Here is a 9,208-nt window from a genome sequence, read left to right as displayed (position 1 = left end):
GCCTCTGCCCTACCCCTGTCCCAGCCCTTGACCCTGCCCCAGCTACTACCCCAGCCCCTGTCCCTGTCCCTCCCACAACCCCTGGTCCTTCTCCTGCTCCTGCAGTGTCCCTGCCCTGCCCCTGCCTCTGTCCTGCCTCTGCCCCGCCCCCAGCCCCTGTTCCTGTCCCTCCCACAACCCCTGGTCCTGCCACTGCCCCTGCCCAAGTGCCTAGCCCTGCCCCTGGTCCTTCCCCTGCACCTGTACTGTCCCTGCCCTGCCCCTGCCAAGCCACTGCCATTGCCCCTGCCCTTGCCATGCCCATGCCTCTCCCCTGCCCCTGCCCTACCCCAGCCCCTGCTCCTGCCCTGCCACTGCCCAAGTCCCTGGCTCGATCCCTGGCCCCAAACCAGCACCTGGACCTGCCCCCGCCCCTGCCCCGGCCCCTGCCCCTCTCATGCCCCTCCTCCAGGCCCTGCCCCTGGACCCTCTTCTGGCCCTGCCCCTGGCCCTGGCCCTGCCCCTACACCTGCCCCAGACCCTGGCCCTGCCCCTGCCCCTGGCCATGTCCCTGCCCCTGCCCCTGCCCTTTCCCAGCCCCTGGCCCTTCCCCTACCCCTGTCCTAGGCCCTGGCCCTGGCCCTGCCCCTGCACCTGGTTATGACCCTGCCCCGACCCTAGCCTGCCCCTGCCCCTGCCCCTGGCCTTTCCCCTTCCCCTGGCCCAGCCCCTTACCCTGCTCTGTCACTGCCTCAGCCCCTGGCCCTGGCTCTGCCCCTGGGCTTGCTACAGCTCCTGGCCCTGCCCCTGCCCATGACCTTGCCCCTGGCCCTGCCCAAGTCCCTATCCTGCCCTGCCCCTGCTCCTGGCCGTACCCCAGCCCCAGCCCCTACCCCAGACCTTTCCATGGCCCTGGCCCTGGCCCTGCAACTGCCCCTGCCCCTACCCCTGGCCGAGCCCCAGCCCTTGGCCCTGCCCCTGCCCTCGGCCCTGCCCCTGCCTGTCCCAGGACCTGGCCCTAGCTCTGCCCTTGGCCTAGCCATGCCCCTGCCCCTTTCGCAGCCCCTGGCCCTGCCTATGCCTCTGCCTGTACCCCTGAGCTTGTCCCTGCCACTGCCCCTGCTCCCCCTGCCCCTGCACCTGGCCCTGCCAAGCCCCTTCCAATGGCCTTGCCCTGACCCTGCCTCAGCCCATGCCCCTGCCCCTGTCACTGCCCTGGCCCTACCCCAGGCCCTACCCCTGGCCCTGACCCTGCCACTGGCTCTACCCCTGATCCTGCCCATTTCCCTACCCTGCCCTGAGCCTCCTCTTGGCCCTACCCCAACCCCTGGCCCTGGCCCTGCCCCAGCAACTGACCCTGCCCTTTCCCTATCCCTGCCATGCCCCTGCCACTGCCCCTACCTAGTCCCTGGCCCTGACTGTGACCCTGGCCCTGCCATGCCCCTGGACTGACCCTGCCCCTGCCCTGTCCCTGCCCTCTCCCTGCTCCTGTCCCTGCCCTGGCCTTGCAACTTCCCCTGCCCCTGTCCCTGGCCATGCCCCTGCCCCTGCCACTGCCCTGGCCCTACCCCTGGCCCTGCGCCTCTCCCTACCCAGCCCTGCGCCTACCCCTGGCCCTAACCCATCCCCTGGCCCTGCCACAGCCCCTGGCCCTGCCCCAGCCCCTGCTCCTGCCCCTGGGCCTGCCCTAGCTCCTGGCCCTGGCCCTGCCCCAGTTCCTACCTCAGCCCCTGCCCTGGCCCTGCCTCATCACTGCCACCGACACTGCCTGCTCCTGCCATGCCCCTGGTCCTGCCCCAGATCCTGGCCCTTCCCCTGCTTCTGACCCTCCCCTATCCCTGCACCAGCCCCTGCCCTGCCCGTGCCTGCCCCTGCCCAGGCCCCTGGCCCTGACCCTAGCCTGCCCCGTGCCCTGCCCCTGCACCAGCCCTAGGCCCTTCCGCTGCCCCGGCCCTGCCCCAGTTCCTACCTCAGCCCCTGGCCCTGGCCCCTGCCCCTTTCCCTGCCCCAGCCCCTGGTCCTGACCCTGACCCTGCCGCTGCCCCAGTCCCAGCCCCTGCCTCAGCCCCTGCACCTGCCTTGCCCCTGGCCCTGCTGCTTGCTATGCCCCTGGCCCTATCCCAGCCGCTGGCCCTACCTTGGCCCTGCCCCTGCCCCTGACACTGGCACTGCTCCTGGCATGCCGAGGCACCTGCCCTGCCCTGCCCTCTAACCAGTCCCTGGCCTTGGCCTTGCCTTGCCCCTGACCCTGCACCAGCCCTGTCCCTGCCTCTGCCCCAGCCACTGCCACTGCCCTGCCCCTGTCCTGCCTCTGCCTCTGGACCTGCCCCAGCCACTGCCTCAGCCGCTGCCCGTCTCTGCCCCTGCTTCAGCCACTGGTCCTGTCCTGACCTGTTCCTGCCCCCCCATGACCCTAGCCCTGCCCCTTCCTCTGCCCTTCCCCTGCCCCAGGCCCTGCCCCTGCCCCTGGCCCGCCCTTCGCCCTGCAAATCCCCAAGAACCTACCCTGGCACTTCCCTGCCCTGGTCCTGGACCTGCCCCTGTCCCAGCCCCTGGCCCTGCCCCAGCTCCTGGCCCTGACCCTGGCCCTACCCAGCTCCTGGCCCTGCCCCAGCCCCTACCCAGCCCCTGTCCCCGTCCCTCCACCACCCTGGTCTGTCACTGCCCTGCCCAGTGCCTAGCCCTGCCCCTGGTCCTTCCCCTGCACCTGCACTGTCCCTGCCCTGCCCCTGCCCCTGGCCCTGCCAAGCCACTGCCATTGCCCCTGCCCTTGCCAAGCCCATACCCATGCCCCTCCCTACCCCTGCTGTACCCAGCGCCTGCTACTGCCTGCCACTGCCCAAGTCCCTGGCCCGATCACTGGCCCTAAACCAGCACCTGGCCCTGCCCCTGCCCTCGCCCTGCCCCTACCCCTGCCCAGACCCTGGCCTGCCCCTGCCCCAGCCCCTGCCCCTGGGCCTGCCCCTGCCCCTGCCCTTTCCCAGCCCCTGGCCCTTCCCCTACCCCTGTCCTAGGCCCTGGCCCTGGCCCTGCCCTGCACCTGGTTATGACCCTGCCCCGAACTTAACCTGACCCTGCTCCTGACCCTGGCCTTTCCCCTTCCCCTGGCCCAGCCCCTTACCCTGCTCTGTCCCTGCCCCAGCCCCTGGCCCTGGCCCTGCCCAAGTCCCTATCCTGCCCTACCCCAGTCCCTGCCCCTACCTCAGGCATGGCCCTTCCCCAGCCCCTACCCCTGTCCCAGTCCTTGACCCTTCTCCTGCCCCTGCCCCTGGCATTGCCAAGCCCCTGCCACTTCCCAAGCCCGTGGTCCTGCCAATGGCCATGCCACTGCCCCTGGCCCTGCAACTTCTCTTGCCCTGCCCTTGCCCCTGGCCCTAACCCAGCCCCTGGCCCTGCCCCTACCCCTGTCCCTGGCACTGGTCCTGTCCCTGGGCCTACCCCATGTCCTGGCCCTGGCCCTGCTCCAGTTCCTACCTCAGCCCCTAGCCCTGGCCCTGCCTCAATCACTGCCCCTCACCATGCCCTGCCCCGGCCATGCCCCTGGCCCTGCCCCAGACCCTGGGCCTGCCCCTGCCACTGCCCCTGCCCCTACCCTGCACCAATCCCTGGCCCTGCCTTGGCCCCTGTACCAGTCCCTAGCCCTGCCCTATGCCCTGCCCCTGTCCAGGCCCCTGGCCCTGATCCTAGCCCTGCCCCTGTCCCAGCCCTAGGCCCTTCCCCTGCCCCTGCCCCTGCCCCTGCCCCTGCCCCTGCCCCTGGCCTTTCCCCTTCCCCTGGCCCAGCCCCTTCCCCTGCTCTGTCCCTGCCCCAGGCCCTGGCCCTGGCTCTGCCCCTGGGCTTCCTACAGCTCCTGGCCCTGACCCTCCCCATTACCTTGTTCCAGGGCCTGCCTCAGTCCCTATCCTGCCCTGACCCTACCCCAGCCAGGGCCCCTTCCCCTGCCCCTGCCACGGGCCCTGACCCTGGGCCCGCCCCATCTCCTGGCCCTGGTCCTGCCACTGCCCCTACCCCAGCCCATGGCCCTGCCCCAGTCCTTGACCCTTCCCCTGTCCCTGGCCATGTCCCTGGCACTGCCTCTGCCCGGTGCCCTGCCCCTGGCCCTGTCCCGCCATGCCCATGGAGCTACCCCAGCTCCAGCCCCTTGTCCTGCTTCTGACCCTGGCCCAGCCAAGCCCCTGCCTATGCTTCTGCCCCAGCTCCTGTCCCTGGCTCTGCCCTGCCACTGCCCCTGCTCCATCTCCTGGCCTTGCGCCTGCACATGCCACAACCCTCATCACTGCCCCTGCCCCTGGCCATGCCCCTGCCCTTGCCCTAGCACCTGGCCCTGCCCCATCCCACTCCCTGGCCCTGTCCGTGACGCTGCCGCAGACCTCGGCCCTGCCCCTACCCCTTGTCCTGCCCATGACCAGGCCCCTGCCGCTGTCCCTGCGCCTGGCCTTGCCCCTGGCCCTGCCCTGCCCCTGCCACAGACTTTGGCCCTGGCCCTGCGCCTGCCCCTGGCCCAGCTCCTGAATCTGCCAAAGTCCCTGGCCCGATCCCTGGCCATAAACCAGCACCTGGCCCTGCCCCTGCCCCTGCCCATTGGGCACCCTGGCCCCCGCGTGTGCCAAGACCCGAAGTTGGAGCACCGGCGCCGGCACGGGCAGCAGCGAGGTGTAGGAGTGGCTGCGGGTGCTGCGGCTCGAGCAGTATGCACAGTACTTCCTGGACACCGGCTACGACGACCTGGAGATGTGCCGGCAGATCGGGGACCCCGACCTGGACGCCATCGGGGTGCTGGCGCCCGCGCACCACCGACGCCTCCTGGAGGCCGTGGGTCACCTGCGCGAACAGGACACGGCCACCGCCGGCCTCTACTTTACTCTCGAGCCGCCGCCTCCGACCGACCCCAGGTCCCAAGTAGCCTTCCAAGCCCTTGGCCGCAGGAGCCAGCCCCGCAGGGACCCCCGGGCTAAACCTGAAGATCCTGATCCGGGACAAGCTGGTGCGCGATGGTGTGCGCTGGGGCAAGGCCCCGCACCCCCGCCAGGTGAGCAGGCACGCGCGGGTTCTGGCATCCGGCCTACGGCTTCTCTGATTTTTCTCTCGCGGCTGCTGATTCCTTCCTTGCAGGGTCACAGGTGCCGGTGAGGCGGACTCTGCACCCTTCGCCCTCTGCCGGGGCCGGGTCTCCGCGCAGCCCCCGGCGTGCCCTTGGCAGAACCGAGTCCTGGGCTCTTGTGGTGCTCTGGGGGCCATGGGATCTGAAGGGCAGGAGAAGACTGGGTAATAGCTACCTTGTCTTGGGCCTTCCTTTTCTCCTTCCTTGTCTTTCTTTGCATTTTGAGTGACTTCCAAAGAGGGACTGGCTGTCGTGTGCCATTGTACTAGGTGCGCAGGGAAAGTGACCGCCCTGCCACTGGGGTCTCCCCGACAGTGGGGCATCTGTAAAGTTGCCAGGGGTGGGGCGGGGGCACAGGTGTTGGATGGGGGGCATTAATGAGGCACATGCATGCTCCCTTGGGATGAGTTTTTTCCACGGAAGGGTACAGCACGCAGGCAGGCGCTATGGCCTGATGGTCCCAGGGCATCCCTGCATTTGGGAGGGGAAGGCTGTGCGCAAGGAGAGGAGCTTTTCAGGACTGATGGAGGAGCGTGCAGGGAAGCTCCGTGGCTGCTGGGCATGGTATGCCCAAGGGTGGGGCTTGGGTGTCAAAGCAACTACCAAAAAGTCCCCGTTCTCAGTGGTGCGGCCTCCGCCCAGAGTCTGCCTGGCGTGGGTCCCCATGGCTGCTCCACCGGCTGCTCTGCACGGCTGCGGCCCCAGCACCTCTGCATGTTCCTCCTGGGCTTCCCAGGCAGGTGTCTTCCCGCGAGCCTGTGCACTTTCCAGTGTGGCCAGGGAAGGGCTCTGGTGAGCCTGTGGAGCAGCCATGGGGACCCACGCCAGGCAAACTCTGGGTGGACTGCGCACCGCTTGGAACTGGGTCTTTATGTTAGTTACTTTGACACCCAAGCCCCATCCTTGGGCCTGCCATGCCCAGCAGCCATGGAGCTTCCAGGCCCTTCCTGGCGCCCTCCTCCCTCAGTCTTAAAAAGCTCCTCTCCTTGAGCACAGCCTTCCCCTCCCAAGTGTGGGACGCCCTGGGAACCCCAGGCCATAGTGCCTGCCTGCATTCTGTACCCTTCGGGGGAAAAAACTCATCTCAAGGGAGCTTGCCTGCACCTTATTAACGCCCGTCCCATCAAAACCCCATGTCTAGCCCCAACCCTGGCAACTTTACATTGAGCCGCTGTGGGGGAGTCCCGGGCAGAAGGGAGGTCACTTTCCTTGCGCACCGAGCACAAAGACATACTACAGCCAGTGTCTCTTTGGAGTCACTCAAAATGCAAAGGAGGACAAGAAGAAAAGGAAGGCCCAAGACAAGGTAGCTATTACCCAGTCTTCTCCTGCCCTTCAGATCCCACGGCCCCCAGAGCACCGCAGGAGCCCAGGACTCGGTTCCGCCAGGGGCTGCGCGGAGACCCGGCCCCAGCTGAGGGCGAAGGGTGCAGAGTCCGCCTCACCCGCACCTGTGACCCTGCAAGGAAGGAATGAGCAGCCGCAAGAGAAAAATGTAGAGAAGCCGCAGGCCCGACGCCCGCCCCCTGCTCACCTGACGTGGGTGCGGGGCCTTGCCCCGGCGCACACCATCGCGCATCATCTTGTCCTGGATCAGGATCTTCTGCTTCAGCCGGGGGTGGCTCATCCTCTCCCGGGTGCGGTGGGCCCTGCGGGGCTGGCTCCGGCGGCCGAGACTTCGGAAGGCTTCGGGGAACCCGGGGTCGGCGGGAGGCGGCGGCTTGAGCGTGAAGCAGAGGTCGGCGGTGGCCTCATCCTGCTCCCGCAGGTGGCCCACGTCCTCCAGGAAGCGGCGGCGGTGCACGGGCGCCAGCACCCCGATGGCGTCCAGGTCGGGGTCCCCGATCTGCCGGCACACCTCCAGGTCGTCTTAGCAGTTGTCCAGGAAGGACTGCGGGTACTGCGCGAGCAGCGGCGCCCGCAGCCACTTTTAAACCACGCTGCTGCCCGTGCCGGCGCCGGCGCTCCAACTTCGGGCCTCGGCGCGCGGGGACCGACAGACAGCGCGGAAGTTGTCCTCGGGCCGCGCGGGCCGCCGCGGGCGGCTCTGACACAGGTGCGAGCGCCTCCGGAAGCGAGCGGTGGCCGAGCGGGCGCAGCGAGCCCCGTGCAGCCGCCGACTCCGGGCGCGCGCCCTGGGTGCAGTAAGGGGGCGCGCCGCCGGGTTGCGCCCGGGAGCGATGCGGGGTGAAGTCGGCGCAGCCCGGGGCAGCCGGGGTCGCCGCTCTGCCCGCGCGCGCCCGTCCCCGTCCGAGGCTGCGTCTCCCGTGTGCCCTGGCAGCGACACGGCTTCCTCCGCATGGCCGCGCACCGATGTACAGCGCGAGACCCGCGTCCTCCCGCGGGGGAGGGTCCTGGGACCCGCCCGAGGCCCGCGGCGCCTTCGAGCGCCCCCCCGCGTTCGCTGCGATCCCGCCTCTGTCTGGCCGGGCCCCGCGCGCCTTCACCGGCCTGTCCCAGCCGGCGCGCTCCTGGCCGCTCCTAGGCCCGCACCCGGGTGGGGCGCGCCGGGCTTGGCTGCGCGGCCTCGGCTCCCTCCAGCCGCGTGGAAACCTCCTGCTGCTGTTACTGCCGAGTTCAGGTTCGGGGTGGGGGGGAGGTGGGGGGGTGGGGGGGGGAGCAGCACTTTCTCAGGATGGCGCATCCCTCCCTGGGGCACAACCTCCCCGCCCCCGCGCTCCCTAACCCTGCTCTCTGGTGCCCCTGCCAGTCCCATCCCCTGCTCTTCCACTGCCCCTTCCCTGCCCCTGCCACAGGCCCTGCCCCTGCCCCTGCCCCTGCCCCTGGCCCAGCTCCGGAACCTGCCCAACTCCCTGGCCCGATCCCTGGCCCTAAACCAGCACCTGGCCCTACCCCTGTCCTTTCCCCAGCCCCTGGTCCTGACCCTGTCCCTACCGAAGCCCCTGGCACTGTCCCTGCCCCTGTCACAGCTCTCAGCCCTGCCCCTGTCCCTACCCTGCCCCTGACCATGCACCTGCCCTGTTCCTGCTATGCCTGTGCCCCGGCCCCTGGCACTGCCCCAGCTCCTGCTCCTGCCCCTGCCTCAGCCCCTGGGCCTGGCCCTGGCCCTGGCCCTGGCTCTGCCCCTGAGCTTGCCACAGCTCTTGGCCCTGGCCCTGCCCATGACCTTGCTCCTGGCCCTGCCCCTGTCCCTATCCTGCCCTGCCCCTGCCCCTGGCCCTACCCAAGCCCCACCCCCTGCCCCTGCCACAAGCCCTGCCCCTGGGCTACCCCTAGCCCCTGGCCCTGGCCCTGCCACTGCTCCTGCCCCAGCCCGTGGCCCTGCCCCAGCCCTCGGCCCTGCCCCTGCCCCTGGCCCTGGCCCTGGCCCTGCACCAGCCACTGTCCCTGCCCCTGCCCCTGCCCCAGCCCTCGGCCCTGCACCTGCTCCTGGCCCTGGCCTGGCCCTAGCCCTAACTCTGCCCCTGGCCCTGTCATGCCCCTGCCCCTGCCCCAACCCCAGCCCCTGCCACTGCCACAGCCCATGTTCCTGCCAATGGCTATGCCCCTGCCCCTGGCAATGCAACTTCTCTTGCTCTGCCCTTGCCCCCGGCCCTAACCCAGACCCTGGCCCTGCCCCTGGCCCTGCCACTGGGCCTGCCCTAGCTCCTGGCCCTGGCCCTGCCCCAGTTCCTACCTTAGCCCCTGGCCCTGGCCCTGCCTCAATCACTGCCCCTGACACTGCCCTGCCCCTGCCGTGTCCCTGGTCCTGCCCCAGACCCTGGCCCTGGCCCTGCCCCTGCACAAGCCCCTGGCCCTGCCCTGTGCCCTGCCGCTGCCCAGGTCCCTGGCCCTGACCCTAGCCTTGCCCCTGCCCCAGCCCTAGGCCCTTCTGCTGCCCCTGGCCATGCCCCTGCCATGCCCATGCACCTGCCTCAGCCCCAGCCCCTGGCCCTGCTTCTGACCCTGGCCCAGCCAAGCCCCTGCCACTGCCCCTGGCCCTGCCCTGCCACTGCCCCTGGCCCTGGCCTTGCCCCTGCCACGGCACCTGCTCGTGTCCCTACCCTGCCCTGCCCCTTCCACTGGCCCTACCCCAGCCCCTGCCCCTGTGCCTGCCCCTGGCCCTGGCCATGCCCCTGGGCCCGTCTCAGACCCTGGCCCTCGCCCTGCCCCAGCCCCTACCCCAGA

General features: G+C 70.0%; 1 pseudogene; it reads right to left on the bottom strand.

Moving 5' to 3' along the window:
• Positions 1 to 6,002: 6,002 nt before the first annotated feature.
• LOC143673233 (sterile alpha motif domain-containing protein 5 pseudogene) lies at positions 6,003 to 7,381 on the bottom strand (annotated as a pseudogene).
• Positions 7,382 to 9,208: the final 1,827 nt, after the last annotated feature.

This window comes from Tamandua tetradactyla, unplaced genomic scaffold (assembly GCF_023851605.1).
Source record: "Tamandua tetradactyla isolate mTamTet1 unplaced genomic scaffold, mTamTet1.pri scaffold_221_ctg1, whole genome shotgun sequence".
Lineage (NCBI taxonomy): Eukaryota > Metazoa > Chordata > Mammalia > Pilosa > Myrmecophagidae > Tamandua > Tamandua tetradactyla.
Note: the sequence above shows the minus strand (reverse complement) of the source record. Positions and strands in the feature narration are given on the sequence as shown.